At 43.9% G+C, this 24776-nt stretch overlaps 1 protein-coding gene across 1 annotated transcript in view; it reads right to left on the reverse strand.

The window, feature by feature from the left end:
* EHBP1 (EH domain binding protein 1) overlaps positions 1-24776 on the reverse strand; it is a 763964-nt gene that overhangs the window by 691911 nt on the left and 47277 nt on the right.

Genomic DNA, 24776 nt, shown 5'->3' on the forward strand with positions numbered 1-24776 from the left:
CACTGAAATTAAGTAAGAGCTATTTTCAATACAATAAGAATACTTGTAAGAGATATTGTGAACATGTCAGGCACAGAAAATTCAACAAGTAATAGGAGCCAGCTCTGTGGGTGCTGAAAGCCCCCAGTATTGAACAAGCCTCCTCAATGTTTCCAAGGATATGTAGTTTATATTGTACTAGTAAAAAAGGCCTGTTTCTGAACACAATGAAATGGGTGCTAGCAAGGATTTCCCCCAGGTCACCGCCGCTCCCCCCTCCACCCCCCCTCCGAAGTTGTCACCGCTCCCCCATCCACCCCCACCCCCCCAAGGTGATCCAACAGCCCCCCCCCCAAAATGCCTCATGCATATTTCACACACCTTCCCAGTATCTCCCTCCCTCCCTCCAAGTCTCAGGGTCCCCCTCCCACTACCAGGATCCTCCCTCCCTCCCACCCACCCACCCAGTTCCAGGATCCCCCCTCGCTCACAGTTCCAGGATCGTCATAGCCTCCATTCCTCCCTCCCTCCCCTCCCGTCCACTGCCAGCCCCCCTCCTTACGAATTTTTGAAGTCTCACTTACCCAGTCGGGGTTACGGCATATGGCGGCAGCAGCATCAGTAAACGGCGTACAGGCTCGGGCCATCTCTGTCTCTCAGCTCTGGTCCTGTCCTTGCGGAAACAGGAAATGAGGGTGGGAGCAGAGCTGAGAGACAGAGACGGCCCGAGCCTGTACACCATTTACCGATGCTGCTGCTGTTGCCGCCGTACGCCGTAACCCCGACTGGGTGAGACTTCAAAAATTCGTAAGCAGGAGGGCTGGCAGTGGACGGGAGGGAGGGAGGCTACAACGATCCTGGAACTGTGAGCGAGGGGGGATCCTGGAACTGGGAGGGAGGGAGGGAGGATCCTGGTGGTGGGAGGGAGACCCTGAAACTCGGGGATCTGGGAGGGAGGGAGACCTGGGGGGCGTGGCATTGCGGCGAGGGGGGCAGGGGCGGGGCCTCTTGCTCCTGCCTTGCGGTTGGTCAGGGTTGCGGATGACGTACCCCTCCTGCTCCTTATCGCCAAGCCAATCTGGTGTCTCCTTTCCGGTGACATCTGCTATCTACGGAGCCTAGCAGACCAACTCCGAAGGAGCCACGGTCTAAGGCAGCAAGATTAGAACGTTGGAGGTGAGAATTATTATATAGGAGGATATGGCACCTATACGCCTACATTATAAACCTTTTTTTCTATTTAATAAAAATATAGCCAAAACATATAATTAAAAGGCTGGCGTAAAGAACATTCAAAACTGAATTGTTTTAAATAATCATTTTTACATTTTTTTTCTTGCTAACCCCATTGCTGAAGGGTTCTAATGTTAACTCAAATCTTCCAACTACAGACCAGTGGCTAATATTCCAAAAACTGTCTTACTGGCATTAATGACACATTTGAGAATCAACTTGGACAGAGATATACCAACCCTGATCATGCAGCTATACCCATCAGCTGCCTTTGACTTGGTCAATCATGACATCTTGTTGGGGAGATTATCTGAATTTAGAATTCCAGATAGTGGTTTTCTGGATTTGTGAAACATCGCACCTTACAGGTAGTGTGGAACAAATCTACATCAAAGTTGTGAAGGATGGTTTGCGGAATTCCACAAGGCTCACCACTTTCTCCAGTTCTTCTAATGTACTTCAGAGTGAACTACAACTTGTTCTTAGTCCTTTTGCATAACATACTTTTCTAACGCAGATGATATCTCTTTAATATTTCCCAAGACTATACTGCAGATGTCAGAGGAGTTTGATTCTATTTAGATATGGATGCTTGTAAATGGCTTGAAAATTAACTGGGACAAAACAAATTTTTTATGGGTAGAAGGTAAAAATGTGAAGTTGCCAAAAGAGAAAATAAAATCAGCCTCGGCTGAGGTCTCAATTCAAAAGAATATTAAAATCTTAGGAGTAATTTTGGATTCTACTCTAACCATGGAAAAACAAGTGAATACAATTGTTAGGAAATCTTTTTTTAAACTTAAAATTAAATTACTTTGTCTCAATTTAGGATGATTATGCAATCTATGGTATTGAATCAGATTGATTATTGCAATATTGCTCTTTTTGGATTACTTGAAAAACAAATATGCCAACTCAAATTATACAAAATGTGGTGGCACAATTGATCTTGGGTGGAAAATGATCATGCTTCCCCCCCTTACTTATTGACTTGCACTGGCTACTGGAATAGGCTAGGATACATTTTAAACTGCTGCTGTTTGTTTTTAAGATTTTATATGGATTAGCTCCAAAATATCTTCAGGATATTCTTGTTTATTCCCCTTCCAGAATGGGAAAATTAGGTTCTTCCCTTGATAATTTTCTTTCCTTTAGTCATAGCAAATGAAGCCATTACGTATGCGTTGTGTCCATCAACCAGCAGGGGGAGATAGAGAACACTCAACTTTTCACAGTGCCTCATGGCCAGCTAGCTCCACTGCCTCTTCAGTATTTGAAGCTTCCAAAGCAGTATGGCAAACCGCAATGGGAATAACATGAACTTTCCTCACAGCGAACGATGGCCCCTTAACAAGGGCATAAACTAAAAAAAGGAGGGAATGAACTCATCCTCCTGAAGGGAATAAACTCATCCTCCCAAAACATGAACTGGAGGGAAAGAACTCATCCTCCTATAATTGTAACAAGAATCCTGAAGACTGTTTTCCGACTCCCCAAGGAAGGAATATAACTTCAGGAAACAAGAACTGCAATACAGACAATCATACAGGGAGGGCTCATGGCTTCATCTGCTATGATTAAAGGAAAGAAAATTAAGAACCTAATGTTCCCTTCCTTGTCATCAAGCAGATGAAGCCATTACGTATGGGATGTAACAAAGGAATCCCTAAATCGGGTGGGAACAAGCCACACCACGAGCTAGCACCTGTGCTCCAAAACGCGCATCCCTCCTGGCAGCCACATCCAGCCTGTAATGTTGGGCGAAAGAGAGCTTAGAAGCCCATGTTGCAGCACTGCAAATCTCATGAAGAGATAGTGCTCCAGTTTCCGCCCAGGAAGAGGAAATCGCTCTTGTGGAATGTGCCTTAAAGGCTTCAGGCGGAGCCCAGCCAGACAGCAGATATGCCAACGGGCAATAGTGGCTTTAGACGCTGAAGACCCTCTGCGAGGAACTGCAAACAGCACAAAAAGATGATCAGAGGTCCTGAAAGAATTTGTAATTCGCAGATACTGCAACACAGTCCTGCGCACATCCAAAAGGTGCAACTGCCCAAATGAATCTGGAAACTCCTCCTCAACAAAGGAGGGATAGAAAAACAGGCTGGTTTAGGTGAAACGCTGAAACCACCTTAGGCATGAAGGAAGGCACGGTCCGAACCGTGACCCCTGACTCTGAGAATTGAAGAAAAGGGTCTCTACAGGACAGCGCCTGGAGCTCTGACACCCGTCTCGCCGAGGTAATGGCCACTAAAAAGACGGCCTTCAGTGTCAAATCTTTCTCTGAAGCATGCCGAAGCAGTTCAAAGGAAGCCCCCTAAAGGGCCTTGAATACTAACTCCAGGTTCCAAGCTGGACAAGGTGCCCACACGGGAGGACGGAGCCGAAGCACCCCTCTAAGAAACAGTGCCACATCTGGATGAGCAGTTAAGAACACGCCTTCAACCTTGCCACGCAGGGAGGCCAATGCTGCCACGCACCCTATGAAGATGAGGCTTCTGCTCCCACTCTCCAACAGGCCTCACTGGACTGTGGCCTCTGAACAGGACTTCAAACAGTCTTTTCTTAGCATCCTGAGCATTCCAACCTCAAGCTCCTGGGCCCCTTTTTCACTCAGGGTGAGCTGGTTCTCAGTATGCAATTTCTATGCAGATTAGCATGTTATCCTTTCACGCTCAGGGTGACCTGGTTCTCCAGAGGCAAAATTAAACAGGTCTTACCAACAGCATATTCAGGCAATTCTTTATTCCAGCCCCTGGGCACAGTTCTTCTAGCTTAAATACTTTATACATTTACATATCTTCTCACTGAGCCTCCCCACACAGATTCCGGGGCTCAGCACTAACCTCAATACTTTGGGGACTTCTAACCCCAGGCTTTGCAGCCTGCTTCTCAGTACTGGGACATACAGCCCTACTTCTTTTCTTTGAACACACAGTTCCTCTAAGTACTGAGGCTACCCAGTCCAACACTAATGCTTTTGGGACTTCTTACCCCAGCCTGTTTTTTTTTTTTTATTATAATTTCAAAATTTTACATTACAAGATAATCTTGTTTCAAAAAAACAGACAAGAAAATATTTTGTAGAATTACATCTTCCACTTAAATACAGTAATACAAGATTACAATAATTGTCTTTTTTATATCACAAAAAAACTTTGAAAAGGGGGCATGCATAAGGATAATGGGGTTAAATCTAAAAAAAAAAAAAAAAAAAAAAAGAAAAGTTATAACAAATAGATAGGCTTAGCACGATCTTTCCATCCATCGATTCTTTAACTCAATCAGTTAGGGGATAACCATAGGAATTTATACTTTCCTAGAATCAAGAAAAACTCTTAACTGCTCTGGCTGAAAAAAAATGTATTTTAAACCTTGATATTTGATAGTACATTTACTAGGATAATTCAAAAAGAAGGAGGCAACCAAATCTTGTGTCTCCTTTCTCATACTCAAAAACAACTTTCTAATTTCTTGTGTCTGTTTTGTAACATCTTGAAAAATGCGTACAGTTTTACCACAGAATAATTCATTCATTTTACGAAAGTATATTCTTTTAACAGCGTCCACATCCTGCTGAAAAACAAATTGAACCACTAAAGTCATTCTTTCTGATTGTTCGGATAAAGTAGTTTCAAGCAGGTCGGATACATTTAGAGCTGTTTGCGCCTCATTGGTTGTAGATATACCAGAAGGTTTATTTCTTATATAGTAGATTTTATTTATTGGAGGTAACAGGTCTGAGGAGAATTGTAAAACTTCAACCAAGTATTTTTTAAATGCATCCAAAGGTGGAATTCCATTTTCCCTCGGAAAATTCAATATGCGCAAATTTAATCTCCGGTTGTAATTTTCAATTTGGTTAATCTTTCTAGTTATTATAGTTTTATATTTAATTAACTCTGAGGATAAATCTTGTAGCTTCTTCACGTCCTGATTAAGCTTCGTTGTTTGGGTAGTAAATTCCTTCTTAATATCAGCCAAAGACACAGAAAAATTGTTCATAGTACTCACTAGGGAGGAAAGTTCCTTTGTGGATTTCTCAACGGTAACCGCCAACTGTTGGAGAACTATCCAGACGTTTTCCAACGACACCATCCCAGGAGCAGTTCTTATTTGCTTCCAGTCAATGCTCGGGCCCACTGGCCTTTGCATCTCGCCAGGTTGCGCCTTACCAGCGCCTTCGAACAAGGCCCCCGCAATAACCACTTCGGTCTCCAGGGGTCCTTTCTGGCTTTGGCGTCCTTCCGGATGGGGCGGTGGGTCGAGTGCCGGAGGAAATAGCGTGACATCTAAGCCCAAATCCTCCAGGATTTCCCCTTTCTGGAGGACTGCCGGGCTCCTCTCGGTGTTTTGGATGGAAGTTCGCGAGATGAACCGCTCTATCGAGGCCTGATGCGGTGAGGAAGTCCAGGTTGTCGAGGCTTGCCCCCGGACTATACCCTTTCTTTTAGTATGTGGCATAACTTAGAAGATACACTTTTTTCCAAGCACCAATTTCCGAGCGGTGCAGAGCTCGCTCAGCTACGTGCCGCCATCTTGACATGCCCCCCCACCCCAGCCTGTTTTTCTTCCTTGAGCACACAGTCCACCACAAGTCCATAGGGTTTAGCCAGTTCTTTCCAGGGGGATTCTCTTTCTTCCGCTACCAGCTCTCTTCTTTTCCTTTTTCAACTCAGGTGGGGTATAAAGTGGTTAATTAGCTATACAGGACCCAGTCCATAACCTCCTACACCTGTGGACCTCCCAGGGCTCTCCCCGGTCCTAGCGACCTCCACCTATTCTCCTAGCACCCTCTAGTGACCTACCCCAGACATCCTGGACATTTCTAGGGGAACAGCGCCATCTAGTGGCCTGCCCCGGCTAGGACAGCCTCTTATTTATCACAACCCGCAGGAAATTATAGGCCAAGCCTTTGTGTACACCATCCTGCAAAAAGTCCAGAATCGGCGAGACAGGAGCCCGCAACGGAGAAAGCGCTCTTGAAACACACCAGACTTCAAACTGGCGCCAAATCCTGGCATAAGCCACAGAAGTGGAGCGCTTACGGGCCTGCAGGAGAGGGGAAATTACCTTATTTGAGTAGCCTTTATCTCTCAATTGCGCCCTCTCAATCGCCATGCCATAAGACCAAAGTGGCAGGCGTCCTCCATGGCCACTGGACCCTGTGACAACAGGTGAGGAACCAGAGGCAATGGAAAGGGAGCCTTCAACAGCATCTGTCGGAGGTCCGCATACCAAGGCCTCCTGGGCCAATCCGGGGCGATGAGCACCACTTCTCCTGGATGCAGTCGAATCCGCAGGAGCACTCGCCCTATCAAGAGCCACGGAGGAAAGACATGCAGCAAGCCCAGGGGCCAGGGTTGAGCCAAGGCATCCAACCCGGCAGAGCGAGGATCCCTCCGTCTGCTGAAGAAGCACGGGACTTTGGCATTGGAACTGGTCGCCATAAGATCCATCACTGGCTTGCCCCATTTGGCACATATCTGCAGGAATACATCGTCTGCTAGTTCCCACTCCGCTGGATCTATCTGATGCCTGCTTAGATAGTCGGCTTGCACGTTGCTCTGACCTGCAATGTGAGCTGCTGACAGGGACTGTAGATGCAGCTCGGCCCAATGGCAAATTTGTTCGGCCTGCGCGGCTAGAGATCTGCACTGAGTGCCGCCTTGTTGATCTATGTAGGCCACTGCTGTCGTGTTGTCCGACATCACTCGGACAGCCAATCCTTCCAGGGTCACTTGAAAGGCCAGAAGAGCCAGAAACACCGCTTTCAACTCCAGGGGGTTGATAGACCACTCCAACTCGTCGGGCATCCACAGACCCTGGGCATGCATCCCCTGGCAATGTGCGCCCCAGGCTTCAGGCTGGCATCTGTCACCACTAAGACAGCACAAAGGCAGACGGTCTGCAAGCTCCAAGATGGAAAATGTACAAAGCAGATCGTTAAGAACGTAATTTATTAATACAATTTAAAAAAATCACATGAATACATATAAGAGATTAGCCCGACACAGGCCGTGTTTCGCCCAGCAGGGGCTGCTTCAGGGGCTACAAGAAATCATAACACAAATATAATTATTATACAGTTGCTCTTCTAAAATCATAATAAAATCACGTGTATACATAATTAAAAAGACACTTACACATAAAATGAAACGCATATAAAGGTTTGCGATATATATATACACATGTACATGTATATAGCACCAAAACCCACAAAGAAAAGAACATGTAAATAAATATATATGTATATATACAGACAGGTATAATAAAATAAATTTCGGAAATACATGTATATATTAAAATAAATCAACATTCAATAAGGACATGTAATTGAATATATATGTATATACTATCAGACTGATGTAATAAAATAAATTACATATATATATATTTTTTTTTAAAACATAAATCATAAATCAACATTCTATAACCCGAAATAGTTCATTAATATATAAACGTCCTATTTTAAAACTTATATATATATTGTTTTATATTTTAAAAAAAGAACAATGAATTAGTAGCTCAGATATCAATAGATCCACAAGAGAGACTTAAGCAAAACACCCACCTACACAAAAATCCTCTTTGATTCTAATTGGAAAAATTATATTGGATAATTCCAAAAATACTCTGTAGGGAAAAAAAAACAGAGGACAACATGAAAACCAACAAGGGATGAATCAAAAATCAGAAATTCAAAAATAAAATGAATAAGAGCACATCCTAGACAGGGACTCACATATGCAAGCGATCTCAATATGAAAAAAACAGCTCTCCGAGAGGGGCCAAACCGACATAACCTAAAAAATAGTTATATAAATAGTTATAATTGTTCCTACCAACGATGGACATACATATATACCAGTAATACTATCAACATCCAACATAAAAGAGGCTCAAGTACAATCTCAGAAGGTGCTCGCTACCACTCGATTTGAAATTATATATCTAGTCATAATGAAAGTAAATTAATCATTATTTAATGCTAAACAACTCCGAGTGCTCCAAGCAATATAATATAAAGGTAGTATTACTGCTAATAGTGACGCTAACCGACAACCGTTGGAAAAATTACACCTAATAAACCACTACTTACATTCCGTCTAACTGGCGTCTCTTGTCTCTGAAGAAAGCTGAAAAACGCGCGAAAATGTGTGCAGGAAGTTAAATACCGGACCTCCGGGTTAAAGTTCAAAGTGTAGGTTCCTAAATATTTTCTTATCTTATATAAATAGTGATACAGCGAATAAAAAAGGTGAAACAGAATGTGTAGTAATGATGGTGCTGAATGTAAAATCCATAAATAAAAACTACATTCAGCACCATCATTACTACACATTCTGTTTCACTATTAGCATTGTTCGGCGGGAGGCACCGGGGTCACAGACCCTATCTGGCACAGACTGTGCAAAGTCTCCTCTACCGCCGTCCGTTTGGCGGCGGAACCGCATCGAGACTCCACAAACATGTCTCTCACTGGGGCATCGAATTCTATTCGGTATCCGTCTCTGATCAGGTCCAACACCCACTGATCTGCGGAGATTTTGGCCCACTCCTCGAAAAAGAGGGAAAGTCTTCCTCCGATGACAGGAAACGAGGAGGGGGCCGGCGCACCATCATTGAGAGGGTCGCCCCTGAACTCCAGGCCTTGACCCGGCAGCTGCGGAACGTTTGTCCGAGCGAAAGGAGTTTCTCTGCTGAACGCGGGCACGCAAAGTGAACCAGCAGCACGCCCCAGGCGGTACCTTCTAGCTTCACGGAAGCGAGGTCTGTAAGAGGATCGGACCGCCTGACCCTTAGAGGAAGGCTTCGGCCTATCTTCGGGCAAGCGCTGAGGTTTGGAATCCCCCAGGCCTTTAACAATGTTTTCCAGCTCCTCACCAAACAGGAGAAGGCCTTGAAAGGGCAACTTCACCAACTTTTGCTTAGAGGCCATGTCCGCCGCCCAGTGTCGTAGCCAAAGAGTGTGGCGAGCCGCCACTGCTACAGCCATTTGTTTAGCCGAAGCTCTGACCATATCATAAAGGGCGTCAGCCAAAAAGGACAAGGCCGACTCCATCCGCGGAGCCACTTCAGATAAGGTCTCCGCTCAATCACCGGGCTGTTCCACTGCCTGCTGTAACCAAGCCAGGCAGGCTCTAGCAGCATAACAGCTGCATGCAGACGCCCAAACAGTGAGACCTGCCAAATCAAAGGACCGCTTCAGAGCTGAATCAAGCCCGCGGTCTTGAATATCCTTCAGGGCAACACCTCCTTCAACAGGGAGGGTAGTTCTCTTTGTCACAGCCGTGACCAGGGCATCCACTTTAGGCATTGCAAAGCGAGCCAAATGTTCCTCACTCAGAGGGTATAATTGCCCCATAGCCCTGGCAACCTTCAAAGGACCCTCGGGCCCAGCCCAATGAGCCGAAATAAGCTCTTGGATGGAGTCATGCAAAGGAAAGGCTCGAGCAGGCTTTCTGGTACTAGCCATCCTTGGATTAACAGAGGAGGCTGTGCCACTCCCAGGATCTTCAATCGAGAGGGCTTGTAAGGCATCTGAAATAAGCGCTGGCAGCTCCTTGCGGTGGAAAATCCTCACCGCAGACGGATCATCAAGCTCCTGTGGCAATTCTGCACCTGACTCTGGCTCCTCAGCCCAAGAAGTTTTGCCAGACCCCTCAGAATCCTCATAGCCCGACCACGGGGGGGGGGGGGGGGGGGGGGGGGGGGGGAGGAGGTGCGCCACACTCAGAAGGGGAATTAGCCCTTCTGCGTTTATCAGGAGGATGAGAAACAGGCAAAGCCAACTCCAAAAGGCCAGGATCCACCGGGGGGCAGGCAGAGGGTCCGAAGATCCCTGTGGAAGAGCTCTTTTAAGCATGTACGCCCTATGCAGCATTAAAACAAAATCAGGGGAGAAAACCGCTCCCTGACCGCCCGGATCCTGCCCAGGGCTATCAGCTCTATTATTAGCCTCACTGAGAGGACCCCCCCCCCCCCCCTGGATTCAGGGCTCTCCGTCGCAACAGAGGCCGCGCCATGTGGAAAATCCAAAATGGCGTCCGCTGCCAGCTCAGAGCGCGAAAGATCGCCGCTCGCCATGCTTGGGCCAGCTCTACTGTCTGTACAGCACGAATTACAGAGCCCCACTGCTGATTTGCGCTTGCCACATTTAGAACAGCGCTTTACAGTCTCCGCAGCCATCGCCGAAAACGGCGGTAAAATTCAAAAATGGCGGTTCGCGCCAAAAACATCCCGATCGCAGGCCCACCCCGGAGGAGTCAGAAAACACTCTTACCTCATTAGACCGAGTATCACAGCTCCGATCCTACAGAAGAATCTCAAGGAAAAAACCTCTTTTCCAAGATCGCTGCGCTAAAGCGCGACATGACTTATTTATTTACGCTGTGAGGAAAGCAGAGGCAAAAGAGGTAAATAAAAACACTCCGGATGCTCAGATAAGTGGGAAAGGCAGGGAAAGGCGAACCAATGTGCCTGCATCCACTGAGTGGGAAAGGACAGGGAAAAGCAAGCTAATATGTCCACATCCACGGGGGCAGGAGTAAGGCAGGGAAAGGGCTGACCTATGTGCCTTCAAAGTGAAGCTGCTATAGCCTCTTAACACCCCGGCTAACAACTGGCAAGCCAGGAGCCACCCCCAGGCAGATTTTTGATGGAGCTCGAAGAAGCTGCAGCCACCCTGCTTGGGGAGATAGAGGTGCTGTGGAGGACTTGCAGCTCATCTGCATATCCTTACAGCCTTCTCCGGGGTGACACCCAGGTCCACCCCGATCCACTCAGGGCCTCCGCTCTAGGTGCCCAGCGCTCCCACCAGGTGCTGTGGAGGACTTGCAGCCCTTCTGCATTTCCACACAGGTGTATCCGGGGTGACTCCAGTTCCACCCCGATCTTCCCAGGGCCTTCTCTCCAAGTGCACAGAGTTTCCAGGTGCTTTTTGGCTAGGATCAGGCGACCCTCAGGGGGAGGAATGAAGCCTGACAACCTCTTTCTTCATCGTATGTTCTACAACCTCAGGTCACTTGATTAGGATCAACAGATTATTTCTCTTCCATATACAATATAAGAAAGTATTCGATTATACTAACACAGTTTAATTTTTTATTACCAGACTAAACAGTTTTGAACATATTTGTGTGCATCGCTCAAGACCAGTAATTTAACATTTTGTGCATTGCTCAAGGTTGGTTAATCTTTTATTAACTTCAGCTTATTATTATACATACTTTGACACACGATGTGGTTAGGTAATTCTCTCATATTAATAATAGAATTTTACTCTATAATTTTTAAATATTTTAAAAATTTTATATTAATCTTTATTCGCTTACTTTATAAGACTCCTGTAGCATTCCCTTAGCGTTCATTATCATATACATTTTTTTTCTTTCAGTATATGTTTTTATTTTGTATTTTTTGTTACGTGTGTGTGTATATGTATGTATGTATATATATATATATATATATATATATATATATATATGTATATATCTTTTCCTTTGATTCACTTTGTTCTGTCATTTTTTTTAAATTCTTTATAAGTTTCACTAGTAAAACAGGCCCGTTTCTGACACACATGAAACAGGCGCTAGCAAGGTTTTCCTCGGAGTGTGTATGTTTGAGAGAGAGAGTGTGTGTGTGTGTGAGAGATGTAGTGTGTGTGTGTGAGTGAGAGAGAGAGAATGAGTGAGAGACAGAGTGTATGTGTGTGTGAGAGAGATAGAGAGTGCATGTGAGAGACAGTGAGTGAGTGTGGGGCTCGGAGTTCCATGACCCCCTCCTTCCCTCCCTTCCTCTCCTCCCCTCCGAGTTCCAGGCCCCCTTCCCTCCCTCTCCTCTCTCTCTCTCCTCAGAGTTCTTGGCCCCCCTTCCCTCCGAGTTCCATGCCCCCCTTTCCTTGGAGTGTATATGTTTGAGAGAGAAAGTGTGTGTGGGTGACAGATGGAGTGTGTATGTGAGAAAGAATGAGTGAGAGAGAGACAGAGTGTGTGTTTGTGTCAGAGAGAGAGAGAGAGAGTATGTGAGAGACAAAGTTGAGTGTGTGTGTGAGAGAAAGTGAAGCCTTCAAGCCTTGAAGCATTCGTGCGCTCTGTAAGGCTCCATCTCCTCAATTGACGACACGTAGTTCCGGAACGTTGCAGGAATGCTTCAAGGCTTGAAGGTTTCACTTTCTCAGCTTCAGAATGTTGGAGGTGCGTTTTATTATATAGGATTATTACATTTACATAACATAAATGTTATTTAAGAAAAAAAAAGAAATACAATTATAAATGGAAATTCAAAATAAATAAAATTTGAAATTGCATATTCATTCGTCCACTATATTATTTGGACAAGATACTAGGAAATAACGTAATTTAAGAAAAAGTTTTAGAATATTAATTCTAAACTAAGAGGGGGGATGCAAAAAGGCTACTAGCGATTACCAGCATTCAAACTGTAGGAGCATCTCGACTACCAGCTGCTCCTTCTTTATGAGATATTATAAATTCCTGTAATTTCTTTGATTCGAAAAAAACATAATTAACAGCATTTTCGATTCCCACTTCAGGCACAGGCAGCTCCTTGTGACTCTGGGCAAGTCACTTAACCCTCCATTGCCCCGTGTAAGCCGCATTGAGCCTGCCATGAGTGGGAAAGCGTGGGGTACAAATGTAACAAACAAATTAAACATCTACAGGGAAATTTTAAAAGAAAAGTCCCATTCAACACAAGAACCCTTGATTTCAAGTCCATAAATTGCCTTCTTCTTTTCTGAGTCTCTTTATTAAGATCAGGAAATATTTGTATTTTAGTACCATGAAATTGTGCTGATATATGCTTAAAATATAATCGAAATATGTTGTTTCGATCAGTCTCAAATGCAAAAGTCACAATTAAAGTTGTTTGCTCTGTTATCAGCTCGAGGGAACTTTCCAAAAATTCCGTCAAATTTAATTGTTGTGGAGGTTCCACAGGAGCAGATATCCGAGTAATATAATATGCTTTAACAATAGGAGGAAATGCCTCTTTAGGGATCTCTAATATTTCTGTGAAATACTTCTTCAGCATTTCAATTGGGGCAATAAGTGGTGATCTAGGAAATTTAAGGAATCTCAGATTGTTCTTCCTCATTTGCTTATCCAGGTATTCTATTCTTTTATCCAAAATATTTCTATCTTGGATAAGAGTTCCAACAGAACTTAGCAATTTTTTAATTTCACCATCATAAATTTCAATTTTTTTGTTCATTTCACTGAACTCTCTCAGCAAAAGAAGATTTAAATTGGTTCAAAACTGAGAATTCTTGTTTAAATGAGTTATTTATCTGAAGAAACGAAGCATTTAGAGTTTGGATAGCTTCCCACAGTACATCTAGTGTTACTACCACAGGTTTTGAAATCAAACCGGGACTTCGGAAGTAGCTCCCATAATTGGAGAGGTCAGAGGGGTCCCAGCCACAACTGCTTCTGTAGATATTAATTCCACTGGGGTAGACAAATCGGCAGCCCTCGAGGTAGAAATACCAACTTCGGGGCTCAACTGCCATCATTATTCTACTTCCTGGTCTCGGAGGTGGTAGCTGAAGAAGCAGACTTAGCGAAGCCGTTTCAATGCTGGATTCCCCTGCTGAACAGGTAGGATCAATCAAAGCAGGACTTTGCATACCCGGTGGTGGAGCTCTAAAATCTTCAAGTGTCGTTTGTCTAAGAGCGGGGATTACCTCCGAGGTTAGGGGAGGCTTTCACCCCGGTCTTCCCTTTCCCCTTCCCCATTTAAAAACGGGGAAAGAGTACTTCTCGAAAGACGCGCTTTGAGTTTCTAGAACTCTCAAAACACGTTTCCTCTCGCAGACGCCATCTTCTCCTATAATTTTTATTTTTTAATTATTTTTTGATCTTTTTATTATTTTGATACATTTGACAATATAAGGATTTCATGTTCTTTCATAATACACTTTTTTTTATAGCAAAGTTTTGTCCTTTATAATAATGCATGGTATTTTCCTTTAAAATGTCATTGGTTTTTTTAAATAATAAAATTAAGTGAGAAATAGGTATTTTTTCATTTTTTTAACATTTTTGTAAACATTTTTGACGCAGTTTATAGATTCACATTTCTTTGGTTTTCACTGACTGTTTTTTTAAAGATCCTTTTCAAATATAATTTTTCAAATCCTAATATAAAATTTCAAATACAAATTTTAACTTCAACATAATTTTAGATTTAATTATAAGCTCTAAATTCATATTTCCTTGGTGTTTACTGGCTGTTTTTTAAAGGTCCTTTTCAGAAATAATTATTCAAATCCCAATATAAAATTTCAAATACAAATTTTAACTCAAACATAATTTTAGATTTAATTATAAGCTCTAAAAATATTAATCTATCTTCTATTTATATTTTTTTGTATTTGAAAAATATACTCCTTATGCATGCTTTACATATGGGTGATATCATTACACATTACAAGCAGAAATAATTTAAACCCATCAGATATATTCTACTGTACATACAGTTATGTTTGAGAATTTCTGTTACATTTGATTTATCAATTTTCTAATTTGCTTTATTTGATGGAGGTTTCTTATATATAAATGCACATTAATCATATGTTAAGTGATTTAATCATGTTAAGTGATTTTATGATTTGATTCGATTTATTTATGTTGATGCATTCATTTATATGTTCGATAATTACATACGTTTGTCCAAACATTTTTAAAATTATATTTCTGTGTATTTATGTAACGTTTTTCAATTCTTAAAAATTTCTTTTAAATAATTTTTTAGACTCTTGAGGCAGGCCTGTGGTCGAAACACAGTACTGTGTCGAGTCTACAATAAAGTTTACTTCTTCATATACCACCAGAGTCTGAGTGCCCTGAAGTCATTGGTCCACTTCCCACTTTGTTTCTTTATAACGCCCACTGTGACATAAATCTGTTACGTCCAGGCTGTACACAAGAAGGGTAAGATCTTAATGGGATTCACCTATCCATAGCAGGATTAAGTACCATATTAAAATCTCCGAAATGAAGAAGTGGGAGATCCTCAACCCCCTCCCCCCCCCCCCCCCCCCCCCAGTTTCACACATAGATTTATCGGTTTTGGGTTGGCTTTATGGGTTACAAGCCATAGGAAAGATAGGCCAAGTTAGGCTTTAAGAACAGAAGAATAGCCATACTGGGTAAGATCAATGGTTCATCTAGCCCAATATCCTGCTTCCAACAGTGGCCAATGCAGGTCACAAGTACCTGGCAAAAACCCAGTTAGTAGCAACATTCCATGCTACCAATCCCAAGGCAAGCAGTGGCTTCCCCCATGCCTACCTCAATAGCAGATTATGGGCTTTTCCTCCAGGAACTTGGCCAAACCTTTTTTTTAAACCCAGATATGCTAACTGCTGTTACTATATCCTCTGGCAAAGAGTTCCAGAGCTTAACTATTCTTTGATTGAAAAAATATTTCCTCCTATTTGTTTTAAAAGTATTTCCATGTGATTTCATTGAGTGTCCCCTGATCTTTGTACTTTTTGAAAAAGTGAAAAATCAATTCACTTTTACCCATTCTGCATCTCTCAGGATTTTGTAGATCTCAATCATATCCCCCCTCAGCCATCTCTTTTCCAAGCTGAAGAGCCCTAACCTCTTTAGCCTTTCCTCATATGAGAGGCATTCCATCTCCTTTATCATCTTGATCACTCTTCTTCGAACCTTTTCTAATTCCACTATATCTTTTTTTGAGATACTGCAACCAGAATTGAACACAGTACTCAAGGTAAAGTCATACCATTGAGCGATACAAAGGCATTACAATATTCTTGGTCTTATTTACCATCCCGTTCCTAATAATTCCTAGCATCCTGTTTGCTTTTTTGGCTGCCGCCGCACACTAGGCCTTGCTTCTCAGCTTTAAAAAAAAACAAAAAAACAAACAAACCCAGAACTGAGTCATCGGTGGTATTGCTGCAAACTGATGTACCAGAACTTTGCGACATAGAGCTTGAATGTTTAATCTGTATCATGGGACATGTAAGAACCATGATGTACAAGGTTACCTGGGCTTGAGGTCACAGTAACCCTGCCAAAATGCCCACCCATGGTTGGAGGGTGGATTTGTTGAGACTCCACTTTGATGGGCCTATCAGAGAATGGGTAGTGTATAACACACAGAAAAATGTAGGCAGATAAAGACCATATGGCCTATCCAGTCTGCTCCTCTGTGCCATCTGTTCTCCCTACCACTCCCATAAAGATCCTATGTACTTGTCCCAAGTTCGCTTTAATTCAGATACTGTTTTTGTCTCCACTACTTCTACCGAGAGGCCATTCTACTAATCCACCACCCTTTCCATGAAGAAGTATTTCATACGGTACCTTCTGAGTTTATCCTCTTTCACCTTCATCCTATGCCCCCTCCTTCCAGAGCTTCCTTTCAGTTGAAAGATACTTGCCTCCTGTGAATTTATGCCATGAAAGTATTTAAATGTCTCTATCATATCTTCCCTCTCCCGCCTTTCTTCCAAAGTATACATATTGAGATCTTTTAGTCTGTCCCTATACACTTTGACAAAGACCACTGACCATTTTAGTAGCTGCTCTTGGGACTGACTCCATTCTGTTTATATCTTTTTGAAGGTGCAATCTCCAGAATTGTACACAGTATTCTAAGTGTTTACCATGCCTTTGCATCATGGGACCAACCTCCCATGACTTATACCTCATTAAGGTGGATCAGTCATGAAATGCCAAACTAGCATTACACCCATCTTTAATCTTTCTTCAGCTAATGACAGAAATACCATTACAAGGTTCCTGCCCGCTTAAATCCCCTGGGGCTGCCTAACCCCCGATATTCAGTGGCATTAAACTGGCAGTGCCGCTGAATATCACCTCTGACCGTTCACAAAAATAGGTAGGCAGGTCAGGGGTGGCGTTAGGGAGGAGCCCAGGGTTATTCGGGTGCTGGCAATATTCAGCGTTGGCACCTGCATAGCTAAGCAGCCTAATTTCACTATACGGGTGCCAGCACTGAATATTGCTGAATATTGTCTGGGCCTGTATGAGCTCTGGCAGCCTGCCCGCCCACATTTAGCCCCCCAATATTTAGTGCCAGTGCCTGCACATGGCCTGGCGGTGAATATTGGGGGCTAATTCAGCTGGTGATGGATAGTGTTTATAAAAACTCTGACCTCCGCCGGCTGAATATTGGGAGATTAATGTCTATAGACAGCAGTCCTATGTAAGATGGGCTTTCCTGGACAGTGGCAAGTGGAAGAAGGTCTCCAGCCCAGCAACAGGGACTGGAAAGATGTGCCACAGAGAGATGAACTCTCTCCAAAAGGGAACTTTTTCCTGGGCCATGGTGAAAGAGTTCAGTTCAGTAATTCAGAAGTAGAGCTAGTGTCCAAAATGCTGTGAATGTTGTAACTTAAACAAGCTATCACTTTGAACAGCTATCATGGTTGGGTGCTGAAATAGCAAGTCAGAGAGAGAGAGACCCCCCCCTATAAACAGTGGTCTAGCTAAGTTAAATATATTTTATTGATCTAGTATGGAAGCATTTTTACTGAAAAAGAGGAATTGTAACTTTTTATATATTTTCTTAATCAGAACATAATTAAGATTGTTACATAATCTGTATAATTTTCTTTCCTTTAGTGCAACAGATCAATCCAAGAACCATCCCTTTGTATCTGTCTGCATGTTCAGAGTGGTTTTGTCTTGTTTCCCCAGTTTCGCTATCTAGAAGTGGCTGTCATAGTTTCAGTTGTTACTGTCTTCTTGGTTTGGAGATAGAAGAGAGACTGTTTCTGGCGAGGTTGTTAGGCTTCACTCCCTTTTCATTGCTTTATCGGTGTACTGGGAGATGGCACTGAGCATCAGGGCTTAAGGCACAGTGTAACTCTGTGTTCTTTATCTCCACCTGCTGGTAGATGGGCATAACCCACTTGTCCTGGGTTGATCTGTTGCACTAAAGGAAAGAAAATTACAGGATGAGAACTAATTTTTCCTTGACAGATGGAGTTATCTGGGAGTCCACAAAAAACAGTGCTCGCTGATTCAGCATGTCACTTGATCTCTCTCTCCGCCCCCCTCCCCAATTCCTAACAAGGTTTAGAAAAAAGTATTGGTCACAGGTTTTTTCAACTTAATGCGCTTGCTTGGTACTTCGGAGAGGTTGAAACTTAAATTCAGTACTTTGAATTCCTTATCTCTAAATGTAATGTATAGCCTTAACTTCTACCTTATTTACTCTTATTCTTTTTTTAAATTATAGTTTGTAACTATTATATTATTTTTGATTGATTTTATAGCTGTATCTCTGCTATCTTTTTGTTTTATTTTACTTTTGCAGTTATAAACTGCTGTGATGCTATGTGAAATCAATGGTATATCAAGATTAAAAAAAACTTGATGTCAGACCCCTTACAAAAAATTGTCTAGCAGGTATCCCTTTTTATGGGTTGGAGAATCGATCACCTGTGTGAATCTTAGCTCTGGTGGTATCTGATGGTGAGTTTTATAAAGGGAAATTGAATTGGTTTCTCCTCTCCTAGCTGGATTAAAAGGAGTTTTGACTCCTATAGAGATGGCCACTTTGCACAGCTTGATTGTGTCTCAGGTCAGGACTGCTACCCTTCCTTTCTGTCTCTCTGGCCTTGGTTGATGCTAGATAGTGAATCTTGCTAGGTGTAGTTCACGGTGATAGTCCCCCATTTCGTTCGGTTGGGTTATGGTTATTCCTATGAAGGTCAAGTTTACAACAGGTTGCCTAGGTGAGGAGGCTAGGTAGGCGCCTGTGTACATTTATAAAATTGCCCCACAAAACTTCCAGAAATCTGGAGGAGATGTAAATATTTGTATTAAGTATATATGTTTCATAAATGACATGTCTGTAAATTCATTGAAGGAGTAAACAAACATGTGGACAAAGGGGAGCCGGTTGATATTGTGTATCTGGATTTTCAAAAGGCATTTGACAAGGTACCTCATGAAAGGCTACAGAGGAAATTGGAGGGTCATGGGATAGGAGGAAAAGTCCTATTGTGGATTAAAAACTGGTTGAAGGATAGGAAACAGAGAGTGGGGTTAAATGGGCAGTATTCACAATGGAGAAGGGTAGTTAGTGGGGTTCCTCAGGGGTCTGTGCTAGGACTGCTGCTTTTTAATATATTTATAAATGATTTAGAGATGGGAGTAACTAGCGAGGTAATTAAATTTGCTGATGACACAAAGTTATTCAAAGTCATTAACTCGCGACAGGATTGTGAAAAATTACAGAAGGACCTTACGAGACTGGGAGACTGGGCGGCTAGATGGCAGATGACGTTTAATGTGAGCAAGTGCAAGGTGATGCATGTGGGAAAAAAGATCCCGAATTATAGCTATGTCATGCAAGGTTTCACGTTAGGAGTTACGGACCAAGAAAGGGATCTGGGTGTCGTCATCGATAATACACTGAAACCTTCTGCTCAGTGTGCTGCTGCGGCTTGGAAAGCGAATAGAATGTTGGGTATTATTAGGAAATTGGAAAACAGGTGTGAGGATGTTATAATGCCGTTGTATCGCTCCATGGTATGACCGCACCTTGAGTATTGTGTTCAATTCTGGTCGCCACATCTCAAGAAAGATATTGTCACGTCCGTGGCCGTGACCACCTTCAGACTTACCCTGTTTCTGGGAGTCAGTGTCTGTGCTGGCTTCTGCTTGTCTCTGTGTCTGTGTCTGTCCTAGGTTCTCTCTGGCTCTGTGTGCTGATTGCCCTACTGAACCTCACCTGTGTGGGCTATGCCTCTTCCAAGATGGCTGCCGCCTCTTCGTCTCTGCCAGTATCCAAGATGGCTCCCGCTGTGACTTTCTATGGGATGCCTGCTCTGAGTGTCAAGCCTCTGTTTGGTTGCAAGGTGATTGCTGCAGCTGTAGCTCTGGTGTTGAGGGCTTTATTAATCACTTGGAGACTACAGTCCTGGCCTTTGCATCTCACCTCATCTAATCTCATCTAAAGGTCCTGCTGTATAGAGTGTTCTGTACACAGTTTCAGTGTTTGCTCTGAGTGAGTTTCTATGTTTGTGTATACTAGCTAGCTTAGGCACCGTGTGGCTTGTAGCCTGTGTATAGCTTTGCTAGTGTTCTATGTTTGTTCAGACTAGCTAGCTTAGGCACCGTGTGGCTTGTAGCCTGTGCATAGCTCTGCTAGTTCTCTGTGTTGTTTCCAGTGTATGACTAGTTAGCTTAGGCACTGTCTGGCTTGTTGCCTGTGCATAGCTTCTAGTTCTTTGTGTTGTTTCCAGTGTATGACTAGTTAGCTTAGGCACCGTCTGGCTTGTTGCCTGTGCATAGCTCTACTAGTTCTCTGTGTTTGTTTCCAGTGCATGACTAGTAGCTTAGGCACCGTCTGGCTTGTGGCCTGTGCATAGCTCTGCTAGTTCTCTGTGTGTTTCCAGTGATAGACTAGCCAGCTTAGGCACCGTGTGGCTTGTAGCCTGTGCATAGCTATACTAGTTCACTGTGGTTGTTCCTAGTGTTAGACTAGCCGCCCTTGCTAGTCCCTATCCCAAGACTGAGTTTGTTCCTAGTGTTAGACTGGCCGCCCTTGCTAGTCACTATCCCAAGGCTGTGTTTGTTCCTAGTGTTAGACTAGCCGCCCTTGCTAGTCCCTATCCCAAGACTGTGTTTGTTCCTAGTGTTAGACTGGCCGCCCTTGCTAGTCACTATCCCTAGACTGTGTTTGTTCCTAGTGTTAGACTAACCGCCCTTGCTAGCCTCTCTCCCAAGACTGTGTTTGTTCCTAGTGTTCAGCTAGCCGTCCTGCTAGCCCTTCTACAGTGTTGTGTCTCCTGCTAGCCGTCCTGCTAGCTACCTCCAGAGACAGTGTTGTGTCTCCTGCTAGCCGTCCTGCTAGCCACCTCCAGAGACAGTGTTGAATCCTGCCGACTGCCAGAACCCGGACAGACCCTGCTTGTCTGCCTTGCCTTCGCCTAGGTGCCAGGGGGCACCCCTGGACCTTCATTCCTGCTGTTCCTGTAAGTCCTACCGGCTGCCAGAACCTGAGGGCTCAACCCGAGGGGGAGGCAGTCAAGTGTAGGTGAAGCCTAGGTCCAGGGTGTTCCAGTTCCGCGGGTTCCGTTCCAGTGTGTTCCAGTCCAGCGGGTTCCACTCCTGTATGTTTCAGTCCAGTGGGGCCACTCCAGTGTGTCCAGTTCAGTGGGCCCCACTCCAGTGCGCACCCGTCCGGTGCGTTCCAGTTCCGAGTGTTCCGGTGTAGAACTCCAGTCCGGAGTTCCGGTCCAGTCTTATCTCCTCTCTACCTGGAAGGTGATTTTGCCTAAAGGACTCACAAACCCCGCGCTCCCGGGGAAGAAGCCTGAAGGTATGCCAAGGTCCTCGAGAGCGCGTCAAGCGCGAGAGACGCGACAGATATAGTGGAACTGGAAAAGGTGCAGCGAAGGGCAACTAAAATGATAGCGGGGATGGGACGACTTCCCTATGAAGAAAGACTAAAGAGGCTAGGGCTTTTCAGCTTGGAGAAGAGACGGCTGAGGGGAGACATGATAGAGGTATATAAAATAATGAGTGGAATGGAACAGGTGGATGTGAAGTGTCTGTTCACGCTTTCCAAAAATACTAGGACTAGGGGGCATGCGATGAAACCACAGTGTAGTGAATTTAAAACAAATCGGAGAAAACGTTTCTTCACCCAACGTGTAATTTAAACTCTGGAATTCGTTGCCGGAGAACGTGGTGAAGGCGGTTAGCTTGGCAGAGTTTAAAAAGGGGTTAGACGGTTTCCTAAAGGACAAGTCCATAAACCACTACTAAATGGACTTGGGAAAAATCCACAATTCCAGGAATAACATGTATAGAATGTTTGTACGTTTGGGAAGCTTGCCAGGTGCCCTTGGCCTGGATTGGCCGCTGTCATGGATAGGATGCTGGACTCAATGGACCCTTGGTCTTTTCCCAGTGTGGTATTACTTATGTACTTATGTGACTGTGTCAATGCTTTGTCCCAGTCTATCCACGACATGCCTGTACCCAAGTTGCGTGTAAGTATGTGCCTTCTTGTCATCCTGTGTGCTTTAAAAAATTTTTTCTAATAAAAGGCATTTTATATGAATACACTGGCACAACATATCCATGAAAAATCATTTATTAAAATATCCCCAAAATGTCTAGTTGATGTTCACTGATAACAACATCGTGGATCATTGGAAATTTCTTAGTAGTTGGTGTAGCATTCATCAAATCTATGGTTCACAAGATGGTCTGAAGTGAAGGGGGGGATACCTTTGTAGTGGCAGAGGATTATTGTGCGGGTGTTGTTAAACAGGTGTTTGCTCACTTGCACTTAGTTCTCACTGTAGTTGGTGGAAACCACATCTACTGTTTAATCAAACCACTAGAATCCCTGAAATCAGTTTGTCCATTGGGCAAAGGCATATAATCTTCCATTCACATCTTTATTAGCGACTGTCTGAACAATATCTTTAAGAAACAATATATTTGGACATGTAGTTCTACAAGACGTTTTCATTTAATAATGACCTCGCTCCTTAATATACATATTCTAGATTGTTCTATAAAGCCATATGTATGCTATATGTTTGTGCAATCATTTTGTTTGTTTTATCAGCTATGTTATGATTTTTGTAACCCCCTGAGGCAAAGGGCTTGTTCCCAAGATTGGTGAGATATAAATTTCAGTTAAAAAGTAATTGTTTTTTGAGTAAAACTCTCTCAAAAGCTAAACTCACCTGGAGCAGCCCTCAACTTGGGATTCAAGAAGGGAGAAGAGCAGGCTCTGGTGACATACCTGACTCTGGACATGAATATCCTTACAACTTTTTGCGAGTGAAAATTTTGAAAGAAAACTGCTTTGACTGGGACGTAGTTCTGTTTTGATTTCTGGCCCACACTGTGTTAGACATTGTTGAAATGTGGAGCTGTCGAAGACCGAACTCTGCACTGGGGGGGAAGGCGGAGAGTTAAGACTTTGGAAGGGACTTCACAGGACAACCACCCAGTCCAAGAAGGGGCATAAGTACTCTTTTGTTTGAAGGACAGAAATCTTGTACTTGTAGAGGCCCATGAGCACCAGAGTGGTCTTCACGGTCACTCAGGCCACACTCAAGGGCAGGCGGTGTGGTATCAGAGGTTGTCCCGGTCATTCAGCCCACATGCATGGGAGGGTGGGGCATGACAAATTACATAAGTATATAAGCATTGTCATGCTGGGAAAGAGCAAGGGTCCATCGAGCCCAGCACCCTGTCACCAACAGCGGCCAAAAGAGCAAGCAATTTGTCCCGCCCATCCTAGAAATACTGTATTCCCTCATCTATTCAATAACATTCTATGGCTTTTTCCTTCAGGAAGCCATCCAACCCTTTTTTGAAGTCCGCTAAATTAACCGCCTTAACCACCTTTTCCGGCAGCAAATTCCAGAGTTTAACTACGCGTTGAGTGAAGAAAAATTTCCTCCGATTCGTTTGAAATTTACAACATTGCAGCTTCATCGCATGCCCCCCTTGTCCTAGTATTTTTTAAAAGTGTAAACAGACGCTCCACATCGATCCGTTCCATTCCACTCATTATTTTATAGACCTCTATCATACCTCCCCTCAGCCGCCTTTTCTCCAAGCTGAAGAGCCCCAACCTCTTGAGCCTATCCTGATAGGGAAGCCGACCCATCCCCTGTATCATCTTTGTCGCCCTTCTTTGCACCTTTTCCAATTCCACTATCAGGCTTATTTTCGAAAGTGATCGCCGGTCATCTTCCGACATAAATCGGGAGATTGCCGGCGATCTCTCAAAAGCGGCCAAATCGGTATAATCGAAAGCGGCTTTTTTGACAGCATCGCCGCTTTCCCGTCGCCTTGCCGGCGAAAGTTCAAGGGGGCGTTTCGTTGGCGTAGCGAAGGCGGGACATGGGTGGGACTGGGCGTGGCTACCAGATGGCTAGCTTTCGCGGATAATGGAAAAAAAAAAAGCAGCGTTAAGCAGTATTTCGCCGGGTTTACTTGGTCCTTTTATTTTCACGACCAAGCCTCAAAAAGGTGCCCCAACTGACCAGATGACCACCGGAAGGAATCGGGGATGACCTCCCCATACTCCCCCAGTGGTCACCAACCCCCTCCCACACTAAAAAACAAAATTATAAACATATTTTGCCAGCCTCTATGCCAGCCTCAAATGCCGTACCCACTTCCATGACAGCAGAATGTGTTCTATCCTCTGACAGCCTTTCCCTGGTTATGATGTGGCTCTCGGGTGAGTGTGACACCTTTTCTGTTAGGTGCACTGCAGAGTCACATCAGCAATGCATTGTGGTGGGTGTAGGGTAGTGGGCTCTACTCCCATGGTGCTTTTCCCCCTGCTAACTGGGTCAGAGTGTGTCCAGTTTTGTTTCCGGTAGTCCATGAGGTAGTGGCCATTTTTGTAAGCCAGTTTTAGATCCCTTTCATGTTACCCACGTTAGAGAACTTAGTTATTACCTTGAATGTTGCTGAAAGAGGTCATTGTACACCATTCTGCCAGCTCTGACCTACTGCTAATCTCAGTACCAGGGAGACTCTTTG

This window comes from Microcaecilia unicolor, chromosome 3, assembly GCF_901765095.1.
Source record: "Microcaecilia unicolor chromosome 3, aMicUni1.1, whole genome shotgun sequence".
Taxonomy (NCBI): Eukaryota; Metazoa; Chordata; class Amphibia; order Gymnophiona; family Siphonopidae; genus Microcaecilia; species Microcaecilia unicolor.